The following is a 14,724-nucleotide window of genomic DNA, read 5'->3' as shown; positions in this document are numbered from 1 at the left end:
TTGGTACACTTTCACTCTCTCACCCATCCTCTTTATCTGCTGCTAGAGAAAGGTCAACTCTTCATCCTGTTTCCTTGTTTGTTCTCTACTTTAAACAAGGAGACGTGATGAATGATAAACTCTCAGACATACTACCAACCTGTCTGCCTGTCTGCAGTCTCTTTGTTTGTTCTCCTCTCCAAATAAGTTCATAGGTTTAAAACAGAATGTCATCAACAGGTTGATGTGAAGCGAATAGCTATTTGTCGACAACACAGTTGTCTGTTTCTATTGATGATCTAGCTTCAGATCGGATCCTCTAAATGTCTGGTTAGATTATTTGATTGTTGGCACAATTCTCCATCCACATTATTGTTAAATTTCCATATGGTGATCTACAGATGACAACCTGCTCCTTATGTAGATATAAACAGCTCATTCTAAGGTAATGAAAACACAGTGGTTTTTAGATTCAGGTGATTATACGCAAAAAAAAAAAAAAATTCATTATATTCTTTTCCACTTCTGCCAATATATCCCCCTAAATCCTTCACATTGGACCTGTAAGGTCTGTTGAGCCAACAATCACAAAAAACCCTGGCACCTACTGACAGGTGACGCAAGAGGCAGCAGAGTGACCACTGACATCACATCATCATCTCACATCAGGGGAGAAAATACTGAGGTATTTTTAGAATTGTATTTTTTGTTTAATATTTTAATATCGTGAATAAGTGCCATGCACAGACATTTTTGGGGGCAGGTGCTTAACCAAAGAAAGTGCAACCCTCTCAGAATTATTAATCAAAAAATTAAGTTATATACAGTAGCACATGTTTTACTTACTTACATATTAATTAATCTATTTCAATTCCCATACAGTGATGCAGACAAGAGCATCATTTCATTTAAACACTGCAGGGGACATATATTGAGTTTGGGGTTTGGGGTTCTACCCAGGAAATTTTGAGCCTCAAACTTCTGGTGAATTTTTCTGCATCAGTTTATGGTGGAAATGTATTCATTTGTGTAAAGGAAAACACAAAATTCAGGTGGCAGGTGACAAACTTACAACAAAATAAAAATGTGATTGTAATACAGTAGGCTAAGACTGTTAGCCAGTCTGTATTGCTTTCTACATTTCTCATTTACTGTTAAACATGCTGAGTCAACACGTCTTACTATGTAGAAATGACTGACCGTTTTCTGCAGTGAGGTTTAAATGGTTCTGGATGTACATAGTAGAACTGAGGATGAGGATGATTTCTACTTTAGATATGAAATTAACAGAGTGCTCAAGGCAAGAGTCTTTTGGGGGGTGGGGTGTGTCTGCCTTAAATGCAGGGCTTATTTCATATTTCCTCTTGTTGTTACTTTCCCATCAGAACCCTTTAATTCAACCTGCCATGCAGTCAAATGTTGCTTCATTTAAAATGTAATTCACGTTTTTAAAATTTAATGCACTGCCTAAGAATTTGTAAACAATGAAATCTGTATAAGAGAAATCTGCTGTGATTTCATTAAATAGTCACAATAAACTTTCTTCTTCTCAATAAACTTTAAATAGCCTATTCTTAAAGGATCCCAGAGAACACACGTCTGCAGTGGCTTCAGCTCCATGCTCCTTCTCTCTTCCTCTGCTCTCTTTGTGCACAGTGTGTGCAGCACCAAACTGCATGTCACATTTGTTTAAATGAATTATCAGAAGTGTGCTGTAGAAGGCTTAGACCTTACTTAAGGTTGGTCTCTAAAGACAAGTGGAAGTGGAAAATTATTTCATTGTCTGTCTCTGCTCGCACTGGGGAAGTAGTGAACCCAGATCTGCCACAGACTTGGAGGGAGACGTTTTTTATTTTACGCCAGACTAGCTTTCTTGTTAAATTAGACTGGCTGTTTTGATACGTTTTAATAGTAGTTTAATCTCACAACAGTGACAAACAACGTAGAGGCTTAAGGCAAACATTATCTTTACCTGGCTGTCCATGAAGGCAGGTCAGGCAGACATGGATGCTGCTCTGCAGAGCGCCTGATTTACGTTCATTAAGTTGGCTGTCGCAACAAGGAATGTTAAAGAGGAAGGGGCAGGGGCTCTTGCAGTCTTGCAGAATTAAAACTCAAATGCAGGTGTCGGGCATACGACACACACATTTAATTGAGAATTCATGTCATGGGCCAAAATTGAAAAATTAAAATATGAAATACCGAAAAGAAATTAGAAAAAAAAAGTCTTGCAAAAAGGGCACTTATCTAGACAGAAGGCAAAAGGGCAGGTGCTTGAGCACCACCTGGGGTCTATCTGTGCATGTGTCTGATGTATGTGATGACAATGTGTCTCAGCTCAGACAGAGGCTAAAGAACCAGGGAGTGAATAACAACATCAAACTGAGCTGGAAGAGGCAGCCAGGTAAAAGAGTCTTCCACAAGGAGGAGAAGAAAACAAAGAAGAAAACCAAAAAGGATGAGCTTTAAGGCAGAAGTGCTGTGTCATCATCAGAAAAAAAGTGTTCTTCTCTCAAAGTCCTCGTATAATGGGTCAGAATAGATTACTCAATTAGTCACAACTATTGTGATCATCAATTTATCCTTGTAGTCATTCTCAAAGCTGGCTCCAGCTTTTCTTTTTCATATGTGATTGCTACGTCCCCGTTTGAGCCCAGGGGATGAGGGGAGTAACATAAAATGTTTACTGGGTATTTTCAGAAGAAGGAGAGAGGAGAGCAGGTCAACATTAACTTAACAGTGATTTATTTATAAAACAGAATATAACGAAAACGTTAAGCTTGCTGCTCCAAACGAGTAGCTGGACCACCTATAACACACAAGCAAAGAAACGTAAGTTTGGGCCAACAAAACTGCAAGTGGAAAACAACACCCTCCCTTCCACACCAGAGGAATACCCATCGGTTATTAAACGTGAAAAAGACAACACACACCACACACCACACACAGCTCTGCTGTCACAGTCCACTGAACCCCCGGTTGCAGCCACTCCTTCCGCTTTAATGCTCCCCCATTACAAGTGGCTTCAGGTGTGCTTAATCACTAATAATGAGGGAGAGGTGGGAAAAAAAAGGGAAGGGGACAAAAAGAACAACACAGGCCAGTGGCCTTAACACTCCCTCCCTTAAATACAAACGTATAGTTTAATTCCACCTATACTAAAATAATACTGTCTCATTTACACTACAGTTTTACTTCACATTAAATACACAAATCACAATTTTCACCTATTCCTTGAACACGTGAGCAGCAAACATTTTAGTACACCTCTTACAAAAAAAATTGCCACTCACTAATAACAGTGAGGGTTGTCACCTCATCCACGGGACAGTGCGTCGGCTACCACGTTGTCTGCTCCTCTCTTGTGCCTGATCTCAGTGTTGTACCCCTGTGCCAGTAGAGCCCAACGCATCAACCGCTGGTTGTGATTGTACATTTGGGCTAGGAAAACCAGAGGATTGTGTTCAGTGAAAACAACTGGGACTGAACTGGAGCCAACATATACATCAAAATACTGCTGGGTGAGTTAAAAAAAAAAAAGAAAAAAAGAAAAGGAAGGGGACAAAAAGACAAACAACAACACAGGCCAGCGGCCGTAACAATGATCATGAAATTAATATCTCAAACTGTTGGTTCATTAACAACAGGACGTGTTGGAAATTAAAACAAGCTTTTTCACTATTTTCTGACATTTTATAAAGTAGATTACATACAGTAAGGAAAGATACTTTAAGACTGAATAGTTAATACTAGATACTTTAAGATTTGACAAAATATATTCTCAGTGTATCAAGATTATCTCCCCACCCAGTAGTTATATCATAACTATGGGAATTACCCCCATCTGGGGTAATTTATGTGGAAAATTAATAATCTTTAAGACACACCGCTTTACATGGCCCCACCTTGCACATGCACCTACTGATTCATTGATTTCCACCTGTCGGAGTCGACGTGAGAGCAGTAAGAAAAGAGAGGTGGTCGGGGAGATCTGACACCGCTTCGGCAGAGCTGTGGCCGACCTGCTCACAACCAGGGACAATGCCCGTTGCCCACAGTTCTTTTCCATGGGGGGGGGCTCTCTCCCCTAGGCGTCGATGCCATGGCACACCAGCGGCCACTAGGCCTGCTGTATGCATTTTCCCCGTTAGCTCTCCTCCCATATCTGCTGCAGAGAGTTCGGAAGGAGGAAGTGCAGCTGATCCTGGGGCCTCTCCTGGCCGGGAGGCCATGGGAGTTCCCTGTTCCCTGAGTCAGGTGCAGGGGGCCCTGCTCCATCCCACAGGGGCTCAAACTTTGGGCCTGGCCCTTGAGAGGGCCAGTCGGCTAGGCTTAGGACTTGCCCAGTCTGTGGTTCAGACCATGCAGAGTGCTCAGGCACCGTCTATGAGGGCTGCATACTCTTACCGCTGGGAGCTCTTTGCATCATGGTGCACAACTAACCAGATCGATGCACTGACATGTACAGCCCCAGAGTTGGTCTGATACCTGCAAGGGCTGCTTGAGGCAGGAAAATCACCTTCAACCCTTAGAGGCATGGTGGCAGCTATCAAGGCTGCTCGTACAGATGATTATAGGCAGATGGTGACTGCAGCCTCATCTCTCAGTTCCTGAAGGGTGCACAGAGGCTTGCACTGCACACCAGGAGTCCGGCCATTCCACCGTTGAACCTGGGTCAGGTGTTGGCTGCCCTGCAGCAGGAACCTTTTGAGCCTCTGCAGTCAGTCAGCATTTTAGTGGCTGTCTCTTAAAGTGGTTTTTCTCTTGGCAGTGAGAAAGCCAAAAGAGTGGGGGTACTGCACGCTCTGTCAGTGAATAAGAGCTGTTGTTTCCTGACAGATAACACTGGTGACATGTTGCGTCCAAACCCTGCATTCCTGCTAAAGATACTCACAGACTGTCATTTGAATCAGTCAGTGGAGTTGCGACCCTACAACCCCTCCCAGGAGGGTAATGAGTTAAATCTCTGTCCTGTTAGAGCCCTGAAGGTCTATGTCCGGCGCACTGCAGCATTTAGAAAGACAGACCAACTCTTTGTCTGCTTTAAGGCCCAGTGCCAGGGCCATCTGATGACGAAGGCTAGGCTGTCTCATTGGGTCGCGGAGACAATTCAGCAGGCTTACAGAGGGGTGGGCATGCCAGTACTGGCGGGTGCGCTGGCACACTCAACACAAGGTGTAGCTACCTTGTGGGCCAGATTTTACTGCCTGAAGGTGGCTGCTGGCACCTCCTTTGGGGAGCATGTCCTGAGTGCCACCACACAGTAGGCCATGTAAATAATCAATCAATCAATCAATCAATCAATCAATTTTATTTATAAAGCCCAATATCACAAATCACAATTTGCCTCAGAGGGCTTTACAGCATACAACATCCCTCTGTCCTTATGACCCTCACAGCGGATAAGGAAAAACTCCCCAAAAACACCTTTAACAGGAAAAAAAGAATGGTAGAAACCTCAGGAAGAGCAACTGAGGAGGGATCCCTCTTCCAGGATGGACAGACGTGCAATAGATGTCACACAAAACAGAGCAACATGATAAATTTACAGTAATCCATATGACAAATTGATACATAAAGAGAGACAGAGACAGAGAGAGTTGCAGGGCAGACTGTAATGATAATAACTTACAATAACATTAATTAAGTAATAGTATCATAATAATAATAACAGTAATTGTGGTACAATATGTTTTAAGTATATATTAATATATGATAGTATAGCGCTGTGTCTTAAAGGGTTCCCATAGTTATGATATAACTACTGGGTGGGGAGATAATCTCGATGTGATAGAGAATGTTTGGTTACGTTGAAACCCTGGTTCTCTGAGTGAGGAGATTATCCCCCCCAGGCTCAAGACAGCTTGGTACCAGTTCAAATCCTTGTAATCAGTGGGTGCATCTGCAAGGTCGGGCTTTTATAGCCTGGCGCATGCCAGCCATGTAAAGTGGTATGTCTTAAAGATTATACATTTTCCACGTTGATTACCCTAGATGGGGATAATTCCCATAGTTATGATATAACTACTGGGTGGGGAGGTAATCTCCTCACTCAGAGAACCAAGGTTACAAAGTAACCAAACGATTTGACTGGAGGAAACGCCACTGAACAAAATTCATGATAACAATGTCTTCATTTGGGAGTAATATTCTGTCTTAAATGATATGTTGTCTCCCTGTAATGTGTCAGAATATATTCAAATGAGTTATACATGAAATAATTATATGTATTATGCTGTCAGCTTTTTAGGGATGCAAACCTAAAGCAATTTCCCTTACATTATTTATCTGACTTTTTTATGTTAGTGTTACATTTTCCAAGCAATATTGGTTCCAGCCTTTCATGTGAAGATTTTACACTTTTCTTTGTCATATGTGATCATGAATATCTTTGAGCTTTAGACTGGTGGTAAATCAAAAGAAGTCATTTGAATATATCTGATTAAGTTGTGTGAAATTACATTTTTTCTTTAGCATTTTCACTAGTTTCTGACATTTTACAGATTAGATAAGTTTGGATGTAAGATACTGTTAAATAACATACTTAAAGATAAGATTTGACTGAAGGAAAGTCCTGTGAAAAACACCTTAAAAAAAATCTTTAGAGTCTTTTTTTTTCCTTTTTTAAATCCGTCTTGATATTGCATCCCGTAAATGTGGTTTTGTCTCCCTGTAACCTGCCTGAAATTCAAGAGACTTAATTGTTTTGGAAATAATCCAAATATGAAGGAACTTTTTAGAGTGAAGACATATTGTGTCTTCATACTGAGTGCAGAGTCAACTGTTCTGTCTTTTTCAAAACATACATGTCATATGTCCTTTACAGTTTTGAATATCATGTAATAAACTGATGGCACTTTTAAGGGATTAATAATCCATCAAAGCTTACAACAAAGCTGTTTTTGTTCAAACGGAATGGTAATTTTGGTTTAATTGATGACTCAATATAAATATAAAAAACACCAGGTAAAATAAATAACCTTCTTTGGTAGAAATATAAAGATGATGTTGTTACTAAGTCAAAATAACCATGTCTTATTATGGGTCAATAATTTAATAGAAATACAAAAATAACACTTACAGTGGGTTAAAAAATGACACTTTCTTGGTTTGATTAATGACCCAAAATAAAGATTAAAAATAACAAGCACTGGTAGAGGTAATCAGCCTTTTTGTTGGGTATTGGCAGTCTCCTCCCTCTTCCCTCATGTTTCTAGTGTTTTCCCCTCTCCCTAGTGTTTCTTGTCTGTCTCTCTCCCCTGTCTGTTAGTCTCTCCCTTGCTGCAGGGCGTGGCTGGTCACTCTCCCTCTTTTAATTTATGACCCAAACGAAAAGAAATATGACATTATTACTGGGTCAAAAAACAAACAAAAACAACAACACACATGTTTGTTTAGTGAAATAACCCAATGGAAATACCACACTCCCACACACACACTGTGTGTGGGGGGTGGGGGTGCCTGGTGACACAGTGGTTTTCCTGTTTGTGGGTACCGTACCAACTGTACCAAGTACTGGGTCACTGCTACATTGACCGAGCACTGGGTACCTCAGTTGACCCACATTGGGTTTCCAGTGTGTATTGGCCTAAGGATTAATGAAAGCAACACTCTCATTTCTGTCTGTTATATGACAGGTCATGTTTACCTGAGCCAGCATTTGCCTTAGTTCTTTAGCCACCTTGGATCATACTTCAGTAATGGAGAGGTCAAGTTAGACCTGAACAGAATGAATTATTTTAATGTTATGGAATACAACAAACACTTCTGAACAGTGTTGGGCAGTAATGCGTTACAATATTACATCTCCAGTTATGAGTAGTGTAACTAATTACAAATAAAATTTCAGTAATAATATTACAGTTACCCCAAAACCAAATAACTAGTTACAACTAGTTTATTACCCCACTGACTTGACTCACAACATCAAATTAGTGGAATCACCAAGCTAGTTTGGAAGGTAGAAAATCTTATCTTAAGTGGTTGGAAAATTCAAATTACTTTGATTTTGTCAAGAGGAAAGAAGACGAGAACCCAGTTGCAGGTAGTGGTACTGAAACTCTTTCCCCTGTGAAAAACATGTCCTCGACCCTCGGTTTGAAACACCTACTACAACTGACAGCACATTGTGAAGCTCCAGGAAATGAAGCTCTGCCTGAAGTTCAGTCAGGAAGACAATACTTTTTCATGCTTAAGCTGTAACTTTCTTCCTCACCCTGCCAGTCACTCCTTGCACGCACGCTTACTCTCTATCTCTAGCTGTCAGTGTTTGGGGCTGTCAGTGGCGTATTCAGCTGTTCTACAGCTGATTCACAATCAACCACTAGCACAGTGACACACGTTCTCTGTCAGCCTATCATCTTACTGCTGCTCATTTTAAATATGGTTCTTTTTCTGCCCGCAGTCCTCTCATGCTGCAGCTGTGTGTTACCTCCACCCATCACCACCTAGTCTTCTTGGATTCAGCCTCATTTGCCTCATCACCATCAACCACAAAGTCATCAGCCACCACCACCACCAGTGTCTACACTCCATGAGGGGATTTATCTTGCTGCCGCTCAGATGTCCCACAATCATAAAATATCTCCCTCTGGTGTCTAAACACCAAAGACTTGTATTAAATCTTATCAGCACAAATCATCTGTTCATCTGTGGAGGAGCTGTGGAGGTTGGCTGTAGCTGTACACTGGCTAAACAACCCAAACTGGATATTAATCGTGGACAGCTGCAGGCTACAAAAGACTAATAATATGTGTGGCTTTATATGTAGGGAAGGGAACTTGGGAAACGGAAAGTAGGCAACAGAATACCCCAGGTAAAAAAAAGACAGCACAAACAAAACATTTGCAAGCCTTAGCTATGCTACACTTACTGGCAATTACCCTGACATTCACAAGGAGGCACACATGAGAAACCCGAATATTGAGGAGATGTGCAATAACCAATTTAATGGGGTGTAACGGAGGAGTAATATGAGAGTAATGTAACAAATACTGTTGGCAAGGAGTAATAAGTAAAGTAATAATATTACTTACTTTTTACTGAAAATGGTAAAAAGTATTAAGTAATATATTATATGTTAAGAGTAACAAGCCCAACACTGCTTCTGAATACTTCAAAAGTAAGTTTCTGGAAAAATGTGCAATAAAAGTGGAAACATATGCATGAAACCTGAATAAGGGGGTCTGTGTGATTTTAGGGACATTTACACTGGTGTGTCTTCACAAATAAAACGATCAAAGTCAACCACGCCCTTCCTCGCACTGGAAACTGGGGCACACAACGTGTTACCAGGATACCAAAGCAGCAAATAACCTTGATGTTTCACTTGCTGTGCCAATATGAACATTGAACCTTTTGTGTTTATTTAGCAGCAGCTTAGAGAAATCTGAACTGGTGTTGTGTGATAAAGGACTTCAACGGTGATAGTAAAAACATCTTGATTGGACTGGGCTACTTTTTGACAATGGTCTTATTTGTTGTTCTTCTGTTATTGTATTCATTTTCTTATTTACAAGGAAAAAATAACGAAAGAAAATGGAAAATAACAAAATTTAAAAAACAGGTTAAAAGATCAAGTTAAGCAGACTTCTCAATGTCTATGTTAATTAGGGCTGGATGATGGTTCATTGTTTTGTCAGTGTAATATATAGATAATAGTTTACCATACTGCAATATAATGAGTATATTTTAATTCTATTTTATATATCTTGTCGACAAAGTAGTATAAGAATGTAATCTAATGTCTTGGACCATCCATCTCTAATGTAACTGTAAGGAAAATTCCCTGAAAGGTCTTAAATGTAGTTGTTTTCAGTGGTACCTTGATTGTCTCACAATTCCCTGTGCTGAGTTTGCATGTTCTCCTTGTGTCAGTGTGGGTTTTCACCAGGTACTCCGGCTATCCCACAGTCCAAAGATATGCAGGCTAGCTTAATTGGTAATTGGTAACTTTAAACTGGCCATAAGCGCAAATGTAAGTGTAAATTGTTGTCTGTTTCTATGTATCAGTCCTGTGATAGTCTGGCGACCCGTCCAGGGTGTACCCCACCCCTCGCCAAATGTCAGCTTGGATAGGCCTAAATTAGCCACCGTATTGTATTTTGTCACATGATCAAATAGAGACTTGACATTAGGTGACATCAACATCATCAACATACATGTTACCAATGATCATACATGTTACAATCATCATTACATACCTGTATGTGACAAAAATATAAAAGAAAATAAGAAATTATTCATTTAATTGAACAGTTTATGTACTGTAAAACCTAAATTAGTAGCCTGGCCTTTTATTGTCCTAAATCACAGAACTAAACAGGCTTATATTTGGGACAGGTGTCTGTATGGGACAGGCCTTTAATTCCTTTTACATAAAACTATTGCACAGCAAAGGTGGGAAATACCATCAAATTGTTTATTTGAACCAGTGTGAATATTACTTGTATAAAAGTTAGACTTCGAATAACATATCAGCTATGGGTTATAGGGCTGCCAACTTTTCAAAAAACCTTGGAATGAGATTCAGCTAGGCTGACCACAATTTTGTTGTTTAGGCCTACACATTAATACCTAATTATTACCTATTAATATCACAGACAATTATGTTTTAATACTTCATTTTTCTTTTCTTTACCAAATACAACAGGTAACCACAAAACCTGAATTTACCATAATGTGGCCTCTTACACATGTCTCTTTATTTATATTAAAAAATAAATGCTGTGGGGCGTCGGTGGCTTAGTGGTAGAGCAGGCGCCCCATGCACAAGGCTGTTGCCGCAGCGGCCCAGGTTTGACCCCAGCCCATGGCCCCCTGCTGCATGTCACCCCCCTCTCTCTCCCCCCTTCACACTTGTCTGTCCTATCCATTAAAGGCTAAAAATGCTGTGTCGATATTAATATAAATTTGTCGTGAATCATGTTTCTAATTTGCTGTGTTTTACATCATTTTAGTGTGGTGACTACCAAATAAACTCATAAGTGCAATTCCAATCACATAATTTCAATCACATAAACAAACAATGGCTCAATTCTGCTAAATATGTTAATCAATGAGCATATGCTCAGTTAGCTCCCAAAATCTATGACAACGAAATTTTTCGCCTACCTACTGCTTGCTCTGCCCAGCTGCTTGAAAGGGTGGCTGCTGCAGCAATAGGCTACTATTTTAATTTAGTTGCTAACGTAAAGTACTCTTTGCTGCTAATTTAACAATTTTGACATTTACAAAGCTCTCCAAATGCCACATGCTCTCACAACACACACAAGAAACTAAATGTAAATTTTTCTTTTTTTTAAGATTATATCTTGGGGCTTTTTTGCCTTTAATGGATACGAAGAGTGAAATGGGGAGAGAAAGACTGGGGGAATGACATGCAGTAAATGGCTGCAAGCAGGACTACATCAACTCAGTATATGGGGCACCGGCACTATCCACTATGCTGCCAACAATCTTACGTGTAGCGATCAAAAGTTAAGGACTAACTACTTCACAACAAACATGCCAGCATACCTGGAGGTGAGACATGCAAGACTTGAAATATTTCTTCTTTTTTTTAAATTTTTTTTTATATAGGCTACTTTATTAATCCCCCTGAGGGGAAATTCAATTTTAACACACAGGTCCGAAATACACACACACATGCATGAACAGGACCTATACATGCACAAAGTGGAGAGATGTCAGAGTGAGGGGACTGCCTTGGTCAGGCGCCCCGAGCAGTTGGGGGTTCAGTACCTTGCTCAAGGGCACCCCGGCGGTGCCCAGGAGATGAACTGGCACCTCTCCAGCCACCAGTCCATGCTCTGCATTTGATCTGGACGGGGACTTCCTCTTCTTACTAGCAGGAGGGCATAATTCATCATTTTAAGTAGTAGCCTAGTTATGTAAGGTAGCGCCACCTACCTTACAGGAGTGGAATGACTACCAGCACAGCTACGCAGGTGTAGCTAGTTCCAATGCCCCATCCCCACCCTAAGGGCCCCTGTGCAACTGCGCTGCCTGCACTGCACAAAGGGTGCTTTTGCCTCCCTTGTTTTTAGATGTCATTATTCACACTGGTGCTCCAGTATTTGCCTATTCTTGTTGCCTTGCCCATCATATGATAATTTTAGGCCTATAGTTAACTTCTGGTTACAAACCCATGGGTGTCAGTATGAAAGCACAATGCATTCACTTGAGAAAAAAAAACAAACATTCTGCCTCGTTTTTTTTAAGAATCTCAGACTTATGAGAAATATTTTCATTGTTTTTCTGAGGAAACACCATTATTATCTAGTTTATTTAGAAAAACAGGGAAATTATTTTTTTCTCAGGTGAATGCATTATGCTTATGATGGGAGGAACTTTACTGTGGCTGATTTTATTAAGTGCTGGGAGAGGAGCCAAAGTTTTCTGAGATGTAATGTTATGCGTGAAGTTATGTTTCTAGTCTGACAAGTGTTCGATCAATGCATTGGTGTATCTGCTGCTGCTGCTGCTGCTGCTTCAGGAGACAGGATGGATCTGCAGCCCAGATAGCTGGACCACAGCCATGACTCCCGTGAGTCAGCAGAGTGGCATCATCCCAACAAACTCATATGATATAGGCCTAAATGTTTCAGGTTGTATTATTTAACCCTTTATTAATGTATTAATTCAATGTATCGATGTGGATAGTTTTTTTCTCGGTCATAATTCCCTGCAGATGACTTTATTGGGTGAACAGGGTGCAGAGTGCAGTTCAGCTGGCACTCAGCGACAGTGTATGGGTGTGACCGCAGGGTAGGCTGCTGAGCGAGGCTGCGCCCGATGTCATCACACGGTCAGTCTGCGCGGTGACATGTCAGTCACACACACAGGAACAGACCGAGCCGAGCGGACACACACCGACCTCTTCTTCTCTGCGTCTCCGAGCCACACTGAGGCAAGTAAAACGCTTCATGACAACTTTTATATGCAGCAGTAGCTACATTTGATAAGTTGTTGTTAGTCTGGAGCTTGAATAATGCTTTAGTTTTCCCCATCACTGCTACGTAGCCTAAAAGAGTTCAACATCGAACTGCATGCGTCCATTTATGAATCTTGCTTTTAGCTCAGAGAGTTTCTGATAGGCTATTTAACGGTTAGGTCCGCATGTGGTTTGGGTTGTCATTAAACAGAATCTAAGCATTAATCCTTATCAGCTATAGGAGGCAGCTCACCACGCTCCCATGTAAAACTGAAACTTCCCCTCTGAAATAATCACTACTGTCTTGTCGACTGACTAATACATCTAGTGAATCATGCCACATCGTGATATAGCTCCGTAGCACATCATTATCCTAAAGTCATGAAACCATGATAAACACTCGGTCATCATAACTCTGTCTTAAATGAACCAGTTGTGATGGATATCTTGAGTAAAAGTGTATGAACTATTTTTCCCATGTGCAGTGGCGGGTAAAGAGATGAGGGGCCTGAGTGACCTTTATTAAACCTGTGGTCCAGGACTTGAAAAGACAGCCTTTGTGCTGGTTGTAAACAAGCTGCATACTCAGCACCACTGGTTTGACACGTATGCTATGTGAAGGGGATGGTGTCGACAGGACAACATGTTATTGGACCTGATGTCAAACAGCCAGGTTGAAAAAAATGTCAACTGTATTTTTTCAAATAGGTGACATCATGTTCAGTGCCAGACCAATTGTATAAATCACACATCAACCCCAACAATCAAATATGCTCAAAATGTGCCCACTAGGGATGCTCTATAGTATTGGCATGTTAGCGGTATTGGCCAATATCTAGAGTATCTAGAGTATAGAGTCTGCCAGTATGCTTTTTCTTATTTTGCACAATAAACAAATATTAGATAGATTAAAAAGTATTATATTTCATGTCTCCATCTGCTGGTGGGCCATCACAATAAGAGTATGCATGCATAATATGTTAATTCAACTACAGAAGAGACTTGATGATCACTAAAATTTGGCAGGTAAAAAAGGGGATATATTGATACTGGTATCTGTTATCGGTCAGATATTGGCAAAAAATGCAATATCTTGCATCCCTATTCCCCACCAATACACTGATAAAAAAAAACCAAAAAAAAAAATTCTATGCTATGACAGGCAATCACGCATTTGCAATTGTAGCCATAAAGAAATTTAACAGATTGCCATGTTTATTACTGCCACTACTGCAGTCCTGTGTGTGGTTTGTCCAAGTGGTGTTTTACTGTACTCCAGCAGAAGCTGATGCTTGACTGCTGTGGGTACGTGTAATCAATATCAAAAGCTGTACTGTCTCTATTTTAAATGTATTAAAAAGTGGAAAATGAGAATGCAATATTAGGATAAAATTGCCCTCCAATGAACAAATAGGGAAAAGTAAAATCAAACATTTTTTGATCATTTATTCATTCATTCACTCATTTGGACCTGAAATAGTGTAAAGAGTATATAGCTGTCAACTCTCAGTTTTCCAATCGTACCCACTTTATGCAATTCTGAGACTGCACAGGGACCCCAGTATGCAGGAATATTTAAGTACACTATCATGAAAAATGGTACAGTTCCCTTTTTCCTCACCAAAATTAAGTACAACTTTGGATTGTTATTTGGCCTCCTTTCCAACAAGCTTAACTATAATAATTTAAAGACAGCTTTAAAACTGAGCCTGATACATCAGGTTTTATTTGCTAACATTACTCTGCCTCACTTCTCACCTCAAGCTCTTCCTGTCATACCTGCTGCTTCTTCACCTTTTTTTCCCCAGACA

The sequence above is a fragment of the Epinephelus lanceolatus genome, chromosome 19, assembly GCF_041903045.1.
Source record: "Epinephelus lanceolatus isolate andai-2023 chromosome 19, ASM4190304v1, whole genome shotgun sequence".
In the NCBI taxonomy this organism is placed as follows: domain Eukaryota; kingdom Metazoa; phylum Chordata; class Actinopteri; order Perciformes; family Serranidae; genus Epinephelus; species Epinephelus lanceolatus.
This window is presented reverse-complemented; position numbering follows the sequence as displayed.